This window comes from Acomys russatus, chromosome 20 (genome assembly GCF_903995435.1).
Source record: "Acomys russatus chromosome 20, mAcoRus1.1, whole genome shotgun sequence".
NCBI classification, from domain to species: Eukaryota; Metazoa; Chordata; class Mammalia; order Rodentia; family Muridae; genus Acomys; species Acomys russatus.
Window position 1 is genome coordinate 27,066,744 of NC_067156.1, and position 14,264 is coordinate 27,081,007.

The window sequence follows — 14,264 nt, forward strand, 5'->3', positions numbered from 1 at the left end:
AATACAATTCTAATTTTTCTGTATAGTATGTCCAGAAGAATCCATGTATTCCTAAATATATATTTAGGTTGTCCCCAAACCTCTTTTATTTTGGCTTTGTAAGACAGGTCTCATGTAGCTCAGGATGATCTTGAACTCCTGATCATCTTCCTGCCTCTGCCTTCCTCCTGAGTGCTGGGATTATAGGTATAGGTGTGTGGTTCTCTATATTTTTACTATGATAAATAGGACTGAACATAAGATGTGGTGTCTCTTTGAGATAATTATTTATTTGCTCTGTGTGTGTGTGTGCGTGCGCAAGTGAGCGCGTGCATATTACAGTGCATGTATGGAAGTAGAGTACAAATTTGTGGAGTTAGTTCTTTCCTTCCATCATTATTTATGTGGGTTCCAAGGATCATACTCAGGTCAAGCTTGCAAAGCAAGTGTTTTTTCCTATCAAGCTACCCTGCCAGGCCAAGATCCCACTTTGAATGCTTTTGGATCTGTACCCAGCATTTAGGGTTCTTGAATAGAAGGTAGTTCGAGCGTGACGATTTTGGCACTCCGCCATTTTCCATGGTGGCTACCACCATTCTCACCAGCAGTGCACAAAATTTTGCCATCTCCCTAGCTGCTGCTCACCAATAAGTTAACTTGCTGTTTCCTATTGCTTTATTGTTTCTATTGCTCCCTTCCCCTCTCTCTCCTCATCCTGACAGAGTCTTTATTTTTTTATTTTATTTTTCAAAATATTTATTTATGGGGCTGGAGAGATGGCTCAGTGGTTAAGAGCACTGACTGCTCTTCCAGAGGTCCTGAGTTCAATTCCCAGCAACTACATGGTGGCTCACAACCATCTACAGTGTAATCTGATGCTCTCTTCTGGCCTGTGAGTATATACGCAGGCAGAGCACTGTAGACATAATAAATACATAAATTTAAAAAAAAAAATAAAAGAAAATATTTATTTATTTATTATTATGTGTGTAGTGCTCTGCCTGCACACACACCTGCAGGCCAGAAGAGGGCGGCAGATCACATTAGAGATGGTTGTGAGCCACTATGTGGTTGCTGGGACCTCTGGAGGAGCAGTCAGTACCCTTAACCTCTGAGCCATCTCTCCAGCCCCCAGAGTCTTTATATATTGCCCAAGCTGGTCTCAAATTTGGGATCCTCTTGTGTCTACCTCCCAAGTGCTGGGGTTGCAGGTGTGTGCCACAACACCCACCTGGCCAAGCATTTTTTCATGTAGCTGTTGGCTGTTGGTGGAATAGAATATAGAATATAATAGAATATAGGTTATTCTCCATTAGAGAGATGTCTGCTTCTAAATTGGGTTGTTACTTTCTTATTGTTGGTGTTATTTCATTGTTGAAGTTCCTTACATGTTTTGGAAATTAACCCCTGACCAGATACAAGTGATTTTTTTTTTTCTTCTTCTCTTTTTCTGCATAGGCTGCCTTTAACAATTCTTAACATTGCCCATGGCCATCACAACATCAAAAGGAGTCATGAGCCAAGTGTTCTTCACAGGAAACTGGGTAAGTAGATCTCAATCCATGCATATAACACAGTTGCTTGTGTTAGTTTAAAAGACATATGGTTTTGGGCAGCTTGATATGAAGATGTAAATAAATGCAATGATGAGAACTATATTTTAAGATTTATTTGCTTTTATGTGCATTGGTGTTTTTCTTGTATGTATGTCTTTCTGAGGGCATCAGATCCTTTGGAACTGGAGTTACAGACAGTTGTGAGTTGCCATGTGAGTGCTGGAAATTGAACCCAAGTCCAAAATAAGACGTTTTAAAACTGTGGATGTGGCAGGCTGTAGGGTGTTAGCCTAGAAGTTGGCCCTCAGTTTTGGAAAACTCCAAAACCAATACTAAATTCTACAGAATAAGATTCTGCTTTTAAGAAACAGAAGTTTATGGCTATACTGAGATAGATATTCTGTGCTATTGTTTGTTTAGTATTTGAGAAAAAGCCTTACTATGAAGTCCAGTGTGGAGGAATTTTAATTTTGAACATGGCTGTTCTGGCAAGAGGTCACATCCAAAGACCTTCTAGGTCTGTGTGATCCATCTGGAATACAGACATACCTTTAATCCAGTGACAGAGGCAAACAGATCTGAGTTCAAGGCCAACCTGGTATAGAGCAAGTATCAGGTAAAGAAAAGCTTAGGTCCAGGTGTGGTGATCCATGCCTTTAATCCCAAACAGTGACGGTAAAGTTAGTTTGTAGAAGGAAGCACCCATGTTTGAAAGTGATGTTTAAATTGAGTGGCAGGAAAGTGATGAATTAGGGGAAGATTTGACAGAATAGGATACTCCCAAGTCTCTCAAGAAGAGACAAGTAAGGAGAGCTACTTAAGGGGCAATGCAGAGAGAGGAGGCAGTTTTACCGGGACAGTAATAGTGATACATTGCAGAGAGGGAACTCAGGTGAAGATGGAAAGTGAGAAGCATCCAGAAGATTAGAGCAGATCGCTGAGTTAGTTTGAGGCCAAGCAGAGCAATTCCAGGCTGAGAGAGAAGCCAGATTAAATAAGTCAGCTGGGAGAGGAGTTTGAGCCAGAACAGCTGAGTTGAACCAGCCAGCCCAGAGCTCAGAAAGAACAAGTAAAGGTGAGCTTATTAAGCAGTAAGTCTCAGAGGCTGAAAACATTCTAGGTCTAGGTTAGATTGTATGGAGGCTGGAATAGGTTAGCAGACAGAGGTAGTAAGCCTCCAAGACAATAAGCCGAACAGGCAAATAAGTTCCTATTACAGTCCAGGCAGGCCTTGAACTGCTGCTCATCTTCTTCCCTCAGCCTCTTATGTACAGAGCTTACAAGTGGGCACACCAATCTGGTGCGTGCATGTGCACGCGTGTACGTACACACACACACACACACACACACACACACACACACACACACACACACACACTGTTCATATGTTCTTAGGAAAAGCTAGAGCTGTGAGTCTAGTTCAGTGGTAGAGTGTTTATTTTACCTGCATGAGACCCTGGTTTTTGATTCCTTAGCACCACAGGCACTGGACCATGCTAGAGAACCTTCCTTCACTCTTATTTTTGTGAACTTTGCTTCTGTTTGTTATGAACTTGCTTTTACTTCTATACTTTAAAAAGCACCATAGAAATTAAGAAAACCCACCTGACTGGAAAGATTCCTTACAGTGTGAACGTGTTTTATATGTCTCAAAAAAAAAATCAATTCTTAGGCTGACTATAAATTGTGGATTTTTTGTAGCATCTTCCTCAAATGTGTCACTCTCACCTTTCTGGTCTTGTTTTTACCTTCAAGGGTCTTTTTCGAGGTGAAGTACACAGAAACCTAGGTCCAGGGAGGGAGGATGCAGTGTCCACTCGGAAGTCAGAGACCGTAGGCTAGGATTTCATTCCCATGGTTCTAGCTCAGGGTACATGCTAGGAACCCCGAAAGCCCTATTATAGGCAAATGAAGAAAGTAGAATCCTTTTTGACTCCTGGCTTTACCAGCTACAAGTTGTGTGAACTTGGGCAAGTGGGAAAGGTTTTGTTTTTTATTATTCAAATTTTCTTTCTTTCTTTCTTTCTTTTTTTTTTTGAGACAATGTCTCTAGATGTAGTCCTAGCTCTTCGAACTCGTTATATAGACCAGGCTAGCCTGGAACTCAGAGATTTGCCTGTCTCTGGCTCCAGAGCACTGGGCTTACAGGCATGGGCCACAATCTCTCGGCTTTTCACCTCCCTTTCTGACTGTGGGCTCATCATCACCGGCAGAAGCGATCTACTCACCTGCATTACAGGATTGTTGAGAGAGGCCCATGTGAAGGGCCCAAAGACAGTGCTTCCTAACTGTTCTTGTTGTTGCTTCTGTGGGGGAGGGCAGCCTGGCACCTGAAAGAAATTAGGATAGATTAAAGGAAGTTAAATGAGGAAGAGTTTAATACCGGTTAGCGATACAACAGTTCCACTTCCTAGTCACTGGCTGCCTCCTCCCCCCCTCTTTTTTTTTTTTTTTTTCCTTTTAATTAAGCCTCCTGTTGTTAAGTGCTAGCAGATGCATAAGTGGTGGCTCAGGAGGAATTGTAGGGAGGGCCGGAGGCAGTACTTTGCAGTGTGTGGAAGGATAGGGAGCTTGCTTGAGCTGGTGAGAAACATCCTCAGAACAAGGGGCCGGTTGTCCACTGCAGAACTGCATCAACTCAGGAAACCAGGGCCTCTCAGATAACCCTTCAGCTCTGAGCTGTTGCTAGTCATGAAAACACCCAGCCATCAGTTACCCTAAGAAACCCATAGTCTGGTATGGATAGGGCTATTACAATAGTCACGAGGCAAAGAATTCTTTGAATTTCTAAGGTGCTGACTAAGAAGGAGTCCTGAGGTTTTCCAGCGGAGTGGCTGAACCCACCCCCCCATGTGTGTGTATACGTGTGTGTATGTGCGCGCGCGCGTGTGTGTCTGAGGGGGGGGGAGGGAGGGAGGGAGAAAGAATAGTCATACCTAGAACCCAACAACCCAACATGGGTCTGGCTGCTGGAAGGTGGACACAGATTTCTTACCTAATCTTCACAGCCATGGAGACTGAGATGTACGGCTCTCTGATTGTATTGGGGCTGATGTAGTTTCAGTGTTGCCTTATATGGGACCCTATGAGAAGAAGCAATTTTTTTGTTCTACATCAGTGGTTCTCAACCTTCCTAATGCTTCGACCCTTTTAATACAGTTCCTCATGTTGTGGTGACCCCTAACTGTAAAATCCTTTCGTTGCTACTACTTCATAACTGTAATTTTGCTACTGTTACGAATTGTAATATAAATAAATATCTGATATTCGACCCACAGGTTGAGAACCGCTGTTCTGTATGATGCTTGCCAAGTAAGGATGGTGTTTTAGTCAATGCTCTGTTACTGTGAAGGGGCACCGTGACCACAGCAACTCTTATAAAGGAAAGCATATAATTGGTGCTGGCTTTTAGTGCATTGTCATCATGGTGGAGAGCATGGGGCATGCAGGCAGACACAGACCTGAAGAAGCTAAGAGTTCTGCAGGCCTCAGGAAGGAAGAGCCACTGGGCCTGACTTGGGGTTTTGAAACTTCAAAGCCCACCTGCAGGGACACACTTTCTCTAATACGGCCACACCCACTCCAACAAGGCCGCACTTCCTCCAACAAGGCCACACCCACTCCAACAAGACCACATCTCCTAACCCTGCTCAAGTGGTACCATTTCCTAAGGACCAAGCATTCAAATATATGTGCCTGTGAGGACTATTGTTATTTAAACCACCACAGATAGTAATAGTTAAAAACTTTCTATAAAGTGTTTCCATGTGCCAGTCATTGTTAGACACACACACACACACACACACACACACACACACAAATTTTTTTTCTTCACAGTAGTCCTAGAGGTGAAATATCTTCTTTTTTTTTTGGATGAGAAAGATGCGACATGAAAATGTTAAATAAGAAGTGCAAAGTCACTTGTGAAAACAACAAAAGCATGAGGCTAATGAGCTGGTTGGACTCGAGGGTCCTCACTGTTCACTGTTGGGGTCCATTACTGCCCCCCCAAACTTTTGAGCCTACATGTAAAAGTGGGATATGAGACAGCTGGCTTCTCTTGACAATTCACCAAAGGATATAGGTACATAACTTTTATTTTTTTATTTTTTAGTTGTGTCAAGACAGAGTTTCTTTATGTAACAATCCTGGCTGGCTTGTAGACCAGGCTGGTCTCTAACTCATAGTGATTCACCTGCCTCTGCTTCCCCAGTGTTGGGATTAAAGGCCTGCGCCACCACGCCCTGTTATGGCACATTCCTAAATCAGGCCAGCCCCTGAGTGGAGCATTGTACCTCAGTCTCCACTAGTCCCTATGTTCCTTATCAAGTCCTTGCCCACTCTACCTAGTAACCCATTTATATCCAGTCTGTCCGTCCTTCTTTCCTTTCTTTTGGTTCTGAGGCTTGAGCTTGGAGCCTTATTTTCCACCTGTTAGGAGCCACCCATATTCAAGGAAGCCTTCCTTCCCACCTCTTTTCCCAGATCAATTCTTGCCAAAACTTTAATCTTCAGTCTGCTCTAAATTGTATGATTGTGGTCTTTCTTTCTTTCTTTTTCTTTTTTTTTTGGTTTTCTGAGACAGGGTTTCTCTTGCGGTTCTGACTGTCCTGTGTATTTACTTCGTTAGACCAGGTTGGCCTGGAACTCAAAGAAATCCTCCTGCCTCTGCCTCCTGAGTGCTGGCTGGTATTAAAGGAAGTGCCACCAGGTCCTGTTCTGAACTGCTGAGCTGTCTCTCACCTCCTCCTGCCCTTCCTCTTGCTCATCTCTCAGTGACTTCAGCTCACTGTTGGTATGAGGGAAGGGAGTCAGAGCCAGGCTGCGTTCACTGCTGAACTTTGCCGTGCCCTGCGGCTGTGCTTTGGAAATTGCTTTATTTCCCATTATGTGCTTTGGAGAGATTCTGCTAGAAGCCCAGCTAGAGGCTGCGGTGGTCAGATTAGCCAGCGGCGCAGAAGACGTCACAGTGCTATTGAAGGAGGAAGTGCTAAAAAGCCAAGCTAGAGCTATAGCATGCTTTTGGTGAAGGCTTGTGGTGAAGGCTCTGGCCAGAGAGACTGTCTGCCAGGCTTTTTTTCTTATTATATCTTATTATACTTAAACAATCCATCCTGTCGCTTCTGTTTCCTGTGAGCTGGAGTTACAGGTGGGCACCATCACAACCATCACACTGAGCTCTTGTTCACAGACACAGACACACTCTCTCTCTCTCTCTCATTTTTCTGAGATAAGGTCTCACTGTGTATCTCTGACTTGCCATGTAGACCAGGCTGGCCTGGGACTCACAGAGTTCCACCTGCCTCTGCCTCCTGAGTACTGGGATTAAAAGATTGATGAACATTTTAAAACTGTATCAGCAGCCGGGCGTGGTGGCGCACGCCTTTAATCCCAGCACTCGGGAGGCAGAGGCAGGCGGATCGCTGTGAGTTCAAGACCAGCCTGGTCTACAAAGTGAGTCCAGGATGGCCAAGGCTACACAGAGAAACCCTGTCTCGAAAAACCAAAAAAAAAAAAATAAATAAATAAAACTGTATCAGCACCTACTAGAAGTTAGAAAACAGTTTACAAGCTGGCAAGGTGGCTCAGCCTGAGTTTGATACCTGGGACACCCACAGTGGAGGGAGAGAACAGACTGTTTCAAGTTGTTTCCTGCACAGGTGCACACACATGCAGAATAAATGTAAATTTTAAAAATAAAAATTTTAACAACTTTTGTTAAAAAACAAAAACCAAGCCAACTTGGAGGAAATGTTTTATTTTTTAAAGCTAGGATCACCAAGGATTTTTTTTTTTTTCTTTTTGTATGTCTTTCTTTTTATTATTATGGTCATTGTAAGATAATTGAACAGTTTTATCTGATTTTTCAAGCAAGTTTAGTTGAACATTGCTCAGTGTTCTCCTTAAGTGGCTTGGGAGACAGAGCGAGGGGCAACAAGGGAAGCTGAGAAAGGGGGCTTTGGTATTGTTCCATCAGGTAAGTTGGGGTCCCGGGACTCTAAGGCAGTTTTGTGTTTCCAGCTGTGCCAGGGGATTAGTGGCTTAGGCTGGCCCATGGGAGAGGGTTTTGTTGTTCCATCTTCTGGGGCTGGGGCCATGATGTTATGATTTTGGTTTTTGTTTTTAAACTCAGCGCCATCTGCTTTAGGATGCCCACATGCTTAGAGCTTTCCCTGCAAGTCCCTCGTCCCAAATAGGTAGCCATATCTGGAAGACTGAATTCACTCTGGGCAAGTGACAGATGTGCAATATGGAAAATACAATCAGTCAGTCAGCTACCAACCCGGTGTGTGGTCACTTGTTTCACCTCAGCTGAGCAAAGATCCTTAGGATGCTGCTGTGCAGAATACCAAAGGCGTGCAAAGGGCGTGGTGGGGCAGGAAATCTAGAAGGTAGTGACAGGAGGTAGGAGTGAGAGTACACAGGCCAAGCATGATGCCCATGTGAGGGCTGAAGCTGAACTCTCTCTGATACAGCTCTGCCTGGCGAATCAGCACAGTCCTCAGTGAATGTGCACAGTGCAGTTAGAGGGGCACTCGGATGGGAACAAAGCTGCTTGTGTAAGTGTGTATGTGTGTGGTGGGGGGTGCCCAGCCCTCTCTAGCATAGTCCGGAAATTCATTCTGTAACAATGAACTGTAATTCCAAGTCAATGACACCTTCTAAATCCTCTCAGACTCTGCCCAAAATTATAGAGGAGAGATGGCGAGTCAATTCTGTTCAGTCAGAACTGGATAGCTGTGTATTTTACTCAAATGCCTGGGATCTAATGGAGATGGGCCGGCAGCCAGGAGCAAAGCGAGTCAATACAGGACTTGGAGGAACGCTGATGCTGGGGCAGATAATGAGGAGAGGGCTAGGATTTGAAAGCATGACCTCGGAGTCTTCCTGTGTAATGAACACAGCATAATGGAGGGCTGAGATCTGAGCTCCGGGTGCACCTGTGTCTGAGCGAGCCAGCCAGCAGCCTGGCTGTGTCCCTCGATACCCTGGTGAGCACAGTGGGAACCTGATGGCCTTCAGACTGCCTTGTCCATGCACTGAACAGAGTAGGAAGCAAGTAATTTCCTCTGTGGGAGACAGACACGGGGCTTAGTGGTCAAGAACCTGACCTGGGCTAAAAGACCTAGTGCCCTGTTTTACTAACTGTGCGGGCTTGACCTTATGTTCTGAGTCTTAGGCTTACCTGTAAAGTGGGAAAGGAAATTATCCCACTTATCCTAACAGGGTTGTTATGAGGGTTGAGTAAGACAAAGGATTTAGAAAGCATTTTATAGTGTATATGGCACTACACTTGAGCACTTGATAAATATATTTGTTATTTGAGAATATGGTCTCAGGGATTGGGGTGTGCCCAGGGTAAAAAGGCCCTGTGTTTATTCACCAGCCTCAAGTGGGTTTGTGGGAGGGAAGAGCAGCTGAGGTGACTGCCAAGCCTGACATCCCGAGTTTGATTTCTGGGACCCACATAGTAAAAGGAAAGAACTCAACCCAGAAAGTTGTCCTCTGACCACGTGGGCACTATACCACATTGTACATATACATGTATGTGCACACACACACACACACACACACACACACACACACACGCACACACACACACAAATAAATGTAATAAAAAATTGAGAAAAAGGGAAGATGATCACTGTACTAGTGACTTGTCTTGTTGCTGTGACAAACATAGTGACGAAAGTGACTTTAGAAGTTGGAGGTGTGTTTAGATGGTAGGGTGTGAGGCAGCTGATCACAGTAAGGAAATAGAGAGGTGCATGCTGGTGCTAAACTAATGTTTTCCTTTTCATTTAGTCTGGGACTCTGGTTGGTGAAATGCTGCTGCCTGTGGCCCTTCCCACTTTGATTAAGGCTCCATCAGAGCATGCTCAGAAACCCCCAGAAGCCAGTCTCCTTGATGATTGTGGGTCCCTGTCACTTACCACCATTACAACAGGATGACAACTATGTTGTTTGAATTCCCCCCTCTATGCATTCTGGACGTGGATTCGTCTATTTTGTTCCCCGCCACTGACCTCAGAAAGGACATGGAATAACCTCAGGCTGTTGGGTAGAGAGAGGGTGAAGAACACGGCTCTCACGACCGTGGCCTTGAACCCCAGAGTCACATCAGCTCAAAGGCCAGTTCTCTGAAGTTGACGTGGGGAACTTGCCACAGAGGGACCACGATAATTTGATTTCTCTCCCGTAGAGAACCTTGAATGTCTCAAAGAAAGACTTTGCAGGCCAACAAGCCACAAGCCACCCAGGAGCCTGCCTCCCTAGCAAGCTCGCAGGTGCTGCTTTCTCCTCCTCCTTCTGAGAGCACATTTTAACTCAAAAAGTCCTAACTAGCCTCGGGTCTCTTGGCCCAGTAGCATGGCTGGGACTTGAGACTTAGTCGCTTCCGCTGTGGTGGCACACGCCTTTAATCCCAGCACTCAGGAGGCAGAGGAAGGCGGATCTCTGTGAGTTTGAGGCCAGCCTGGTCTATAAAGCCAGTCCAGGATAACCAAGGTTACACAGAGAAACCCTGTCTCAAGGAAAAACAAAAAACAAAACACAGAAAACTTAGTCACTTCCTTCAAAACACTCAGCTAGTTTTTGGACTTAAAGCATCTTTCTTGCTAGGTAGCCTTTGTTTCCAGGTGACAGGGATGAGGGGGTGACATCCTTTCGTTGTTGAATTTATGCTTTCTTTGGTCCTGTAGGACTTTCCCGGTGATTCTCCTTGACTACTTTGGCTTAAAATGGGCCTTTACACTTTTGGCTTTTTAGTGAGAGATAGCCATAGCTGGGGTTCTACAGTAGCCACGAAGGGTCAGCAATCCCTGAAAGCATTTGCAAAATTTTCTTTGCCTATTCCTTTGTCTGGAGAGTTACAGTAGCTGTTAGCAGTTTTTCTCGGGGAGTCCTTTCCTCAAAGGTATGCACCCAGGATAGTCCTGAATCTGGCTTGACACAAAAAATCACATACTTATTAAAAACTTTGAGATTCCTCTCAGATGACTCAGTTGCACAGTGTTCCAAGTGAACCCGATGTTGTGTTGCTGTGTCAGAAGCTTGGACGTGCCTACACACGACGGGGGAAGCAGTAAACTCTTCTTGGAGCTCCACAGCATGCTGTTTGGAGCACATACGTAGCTGTTCTCCTAGCCAAGCTGCTGCCATCTGCAGTAGAGTAGCTATGCCCACTTGCAGACGATCATCACAGCTGGACTTGTTGACTGTTGACCTCTGCTCATAGAAGGAGGCTTGGGGAGGGTCATGGGGCCCTCACTGGAGTGTCCAGGTAGTCCTTCCAACGAGTTGTAGGCAGTTCTGCTCTGATTGCCTTGGGGTTTGGAAAGGGATGGGCTTCCACTGCAGGAGGAAGTACAAGGGGAGCAGACACCTTCTCCACAGCCGTCCTGGAGGTGTTATCTGTTAGGTGCAGACCTTCAGTGTGGCTGTGTTCAAGCTTCTATGTTTCTGCCTGTACTCTTTCACTTCGTTGCTCTGTAGGTAAATGCAGTAAACGCATTGGTTTTCCAGAGTGAATGTTGGTGGAATGGTACCCTTATTTGTCATTGTGACTTTAGGGTGTTTATATCTCTCTTAGGGAAGGCGTTGTGTCTAGCAACAGAAGGCTAGACTCACCCAGGGTTTTGTACATCCCAACTATTTATTTATTTTTTCTGTAATCTCTGTGGAACCTTTGTCATCCTGATCATTTTTCTTAGTTATCTGTGTACCTCTAAGCTTGGTACTCCAGGCATGTATAGGTCCCCCTTTAGAAGTTATCTCTCATCAGGAAAGGTGACAAATCTCTTCTTGATTTGATCTGAGGCTTTTTCTTTTCTTTTCTTCTTCTTTTTCTTCTTCTTTCTTCCTTTTTTCCCCCCTCGAGACAGGATTTTCCTGTGTAGCCTTGGCTGTCCTGGAGCTTACTTTGTAGACCATGCTGGCCCCAAACTCACAGAGATCTGCCTACTTCTGCCTCCTGAGTTCTGGGATTACAGGCATGTGCCAACTTGCCCAGCTTCTTTTCTTTTTCCTCTACTCCTTAAAAATGCTACATTTTTAGCTCGGCATGGTGGCTATGCCTTTAATCCCAGCACTCAGGAGGCAGAGGCAGGCAGATCTCTGTGAGTTTGAGGCCAGCCTGATCTACAAAGCATGGCTGGGACAGCTAGGACTACAAGAGAAACCCTGTCTTAAAAAACAAAAACAAAAAATGCCACATCTTTGGAAACTTTTTTTTTTTCTGAGACAAGGTTTCTCTATGTTATCTTGGCTGTCCTGGACACTTTGTAGACCAGGCTGGCCTCAAATTCACAGTGATCTGCCTGCCTCTGCCTTCCGAGTACTGGGATTAAAGGCGTGCGCCACCACGTGTGACTCATCTTTGGAAACTTTAGTCTACTTGGTAATGTTACCAGTTTGGAGTATTAGTGGTATAGATTAATTTTTTAACTTCCTTCCTTCCTTCCTTCCTTCATTCATTCATTCATTCTGTGTATGGGGTGGGTATGGGTGTAGCACAGCATGCAGATAGAGGTCAGGAAACAATCTGTGGGAGTTGGTTTATCTTTCTGGCCATGTGGGTCCTGGGAATTGAACTCAGATCATCAGGTTTGGCAGCAAGCACCTTCACCCACTGAGCTCCCCACCTCCCTACTTCGTTTTTATCTTGAGACAAGATATGTAGCCAAGGCTAGCCCTTCAACTGTGATCCTTCTATCTCATCTTCGAAGACTAGGCTGGCCTCGAACTCACAGAGATCTGCCTGCCTCTGCCTCCCAAGTGCAGAGATTAAAGGTGTGTGCCAAGTAAGCTAGTAGCAGGGTTTTTTTTTGTTTTTGTTTTTTTCTGTTTTTTTTTTTTTTTTCAAGACAGGATTTCCCTGTGTAGCCTTGGCTGTCCTAGACTTGCTTTGTAGACCAGGCTGGCTTTGAATTCACAGCAATCTACCTGCCTCTGCCTCCTGAGTGCTGGGATTAAAGGCATGCGCCACCATGCCCAGCTAGTAGCAGGTTTTTTGTTTGTTTGTTTTGTTTTTTTTCTAGTAGCAGTTTTGATCAAACCATAATCCAAAGGTTCAGTCAGGTACCATGACCATGAATCCAGTTTTTTCTTCTCTTTTTGTGAGCATTAGAGGTCCCAAGGGATTTTTGTTTGTTTGCTTTTTGTTTTGTTTTATTAGATAGGTTATCATTGTATAGCCCTGGGACTCAAGTGTTCAAACACTAGGATTACAGGCACAAAAATGCCAGGCATGACATTGTCTTTTATTTTCTCTCTTTTTAACAAAAAGTTATTTTTGTTAAAAAGAAAAAAAGTTACTTTTGTGCTGCTGGGGACTGAACACAGGCACTCATGCATTCTCAGCAAGCACTCTACGGCTAATTCCTTAAATATACATTTTATTTTGAGACAGGGCCTCATGAAGTTGTCCAGTCCGTCTAACATTCACTTTGTAGTTCAAGCAGGCCTTGAACTTTTGCTCCTCGTGTCTCTGCCTGCTGCATAGCAGAGAGTACAGGCCTGAACGTTACCTTTCCAGGTGCTGCCTTTTGCCTCATTTTCTTCCATCCCGAGAGCTTTTGTGTTGCTTTTTAGGTCTCGTATGCAGGATGCTCTCTTTGTTCTGATGGCGTGTTCCTATAATTGGACCACAGTCCTGATGGCACCACCTCTTCTCTTGGGTTCCCCAGGCAGCTTAGCATCATTTTCATGTCTGTTCAGCACGACAGCAAATTAATGATGTGGAACATATGGGGTCAAGGACAGAAACCAACAGCACACCCTTAGAGACTGACGCTGCAAGTCCTCTCAACACGGACGAGCATTTCTCTCAGAGCTTGCCCTGCGGTAGCATCCTCAGGGCACACCTCAAAAGTAAAGCCAAGATCAAAAGCGCAGAGAGAATGTTCCGTACCACAGCCCCTTCTCCAAGACTCACCGTGATTATTAGTGGATACTAAAAGTTGGAGAAAAGACGATGTCAGAAACACCTTTCTGAACACATTTGACCTGGAATCTTCTCTCCTTTCCCACCACTTAGCAATGGAGAGTACAGTCTGCAGATTAGTATTGTAGAAAACAGAATTAGAGATGAGCTTGTGTGGATGTTCAACTCATTGCAGCCTGTATAGTGACATTATCCTCTGATCCATATTCCTCTGTTGACCAGAAGGGGAAAATGGCAGATGATGTAAAACACCATGGTGAGAAACAGTGAGTGGGTCTTGCCAGTTCGTTACTCATTCGGAAGGGATGCTCTTAGGTCAGTGCGTGAAGTGTGAGTGCCCTGTTCTTCTTCAGGTATTATGTTACTAACAAACTTAGGTTTTGTTTTGTTTGGTTTGTTTTTTTGAGACAGGGTTTCTCTGTGTAGCCTTGGCTGTCCTGAACTTTGTAGACCAGGCTGGCTTCAAACTCACAGCGATCCGCCTGCCTCTGCCTCCCAAGTGCTGGGATTAAAGGCGTGTACCACCACACCTGGCTACTCAGGTATATTTTTAAACTTCCAGGAGACCTCAAGGCTGGGCAATGACTACTACTCGCTTATGACTACTCGAGGTAGTAGTAGGAATTGGAATGTTGTAACAGCCCAGTTACTGACCTTGGTGTACCGGGCCCATGCTCATCGTATGTCCTTGTGTGCTATTCTCTCAAGTGCCCTGAGGCTGGACAATGCTATTTTGTTGTTTTGTTTTGCTTTTGTTTTTCAAGACAGGGTTTCTCTGTGTAGCC

General features: G+C 44.8%; 1 long non-coding RNA gene across 1 annotated transcript in view; it reads left to right on the forward strand.

Annotated features, from left to right (window-relative positions):
* Positions 1–1,435: 1,435 nt before the first annotated feature.
* LOC127204416 (uncharacterized) overlaps positions 1,436–14,264 on the forward strand; it is a 99,051-nt gene continuing 86,222 nt past the window's right edge. Inside the window, exon 1 of the long non-coding RNA XR_007832468.1 lies at positions 1,436–1,523. This is a non-coding gene — a long non-coding RNA (uncharacterized LOC127204416). The remainder of the gene's footprint in view (positions 1,524–14,264) is intronic.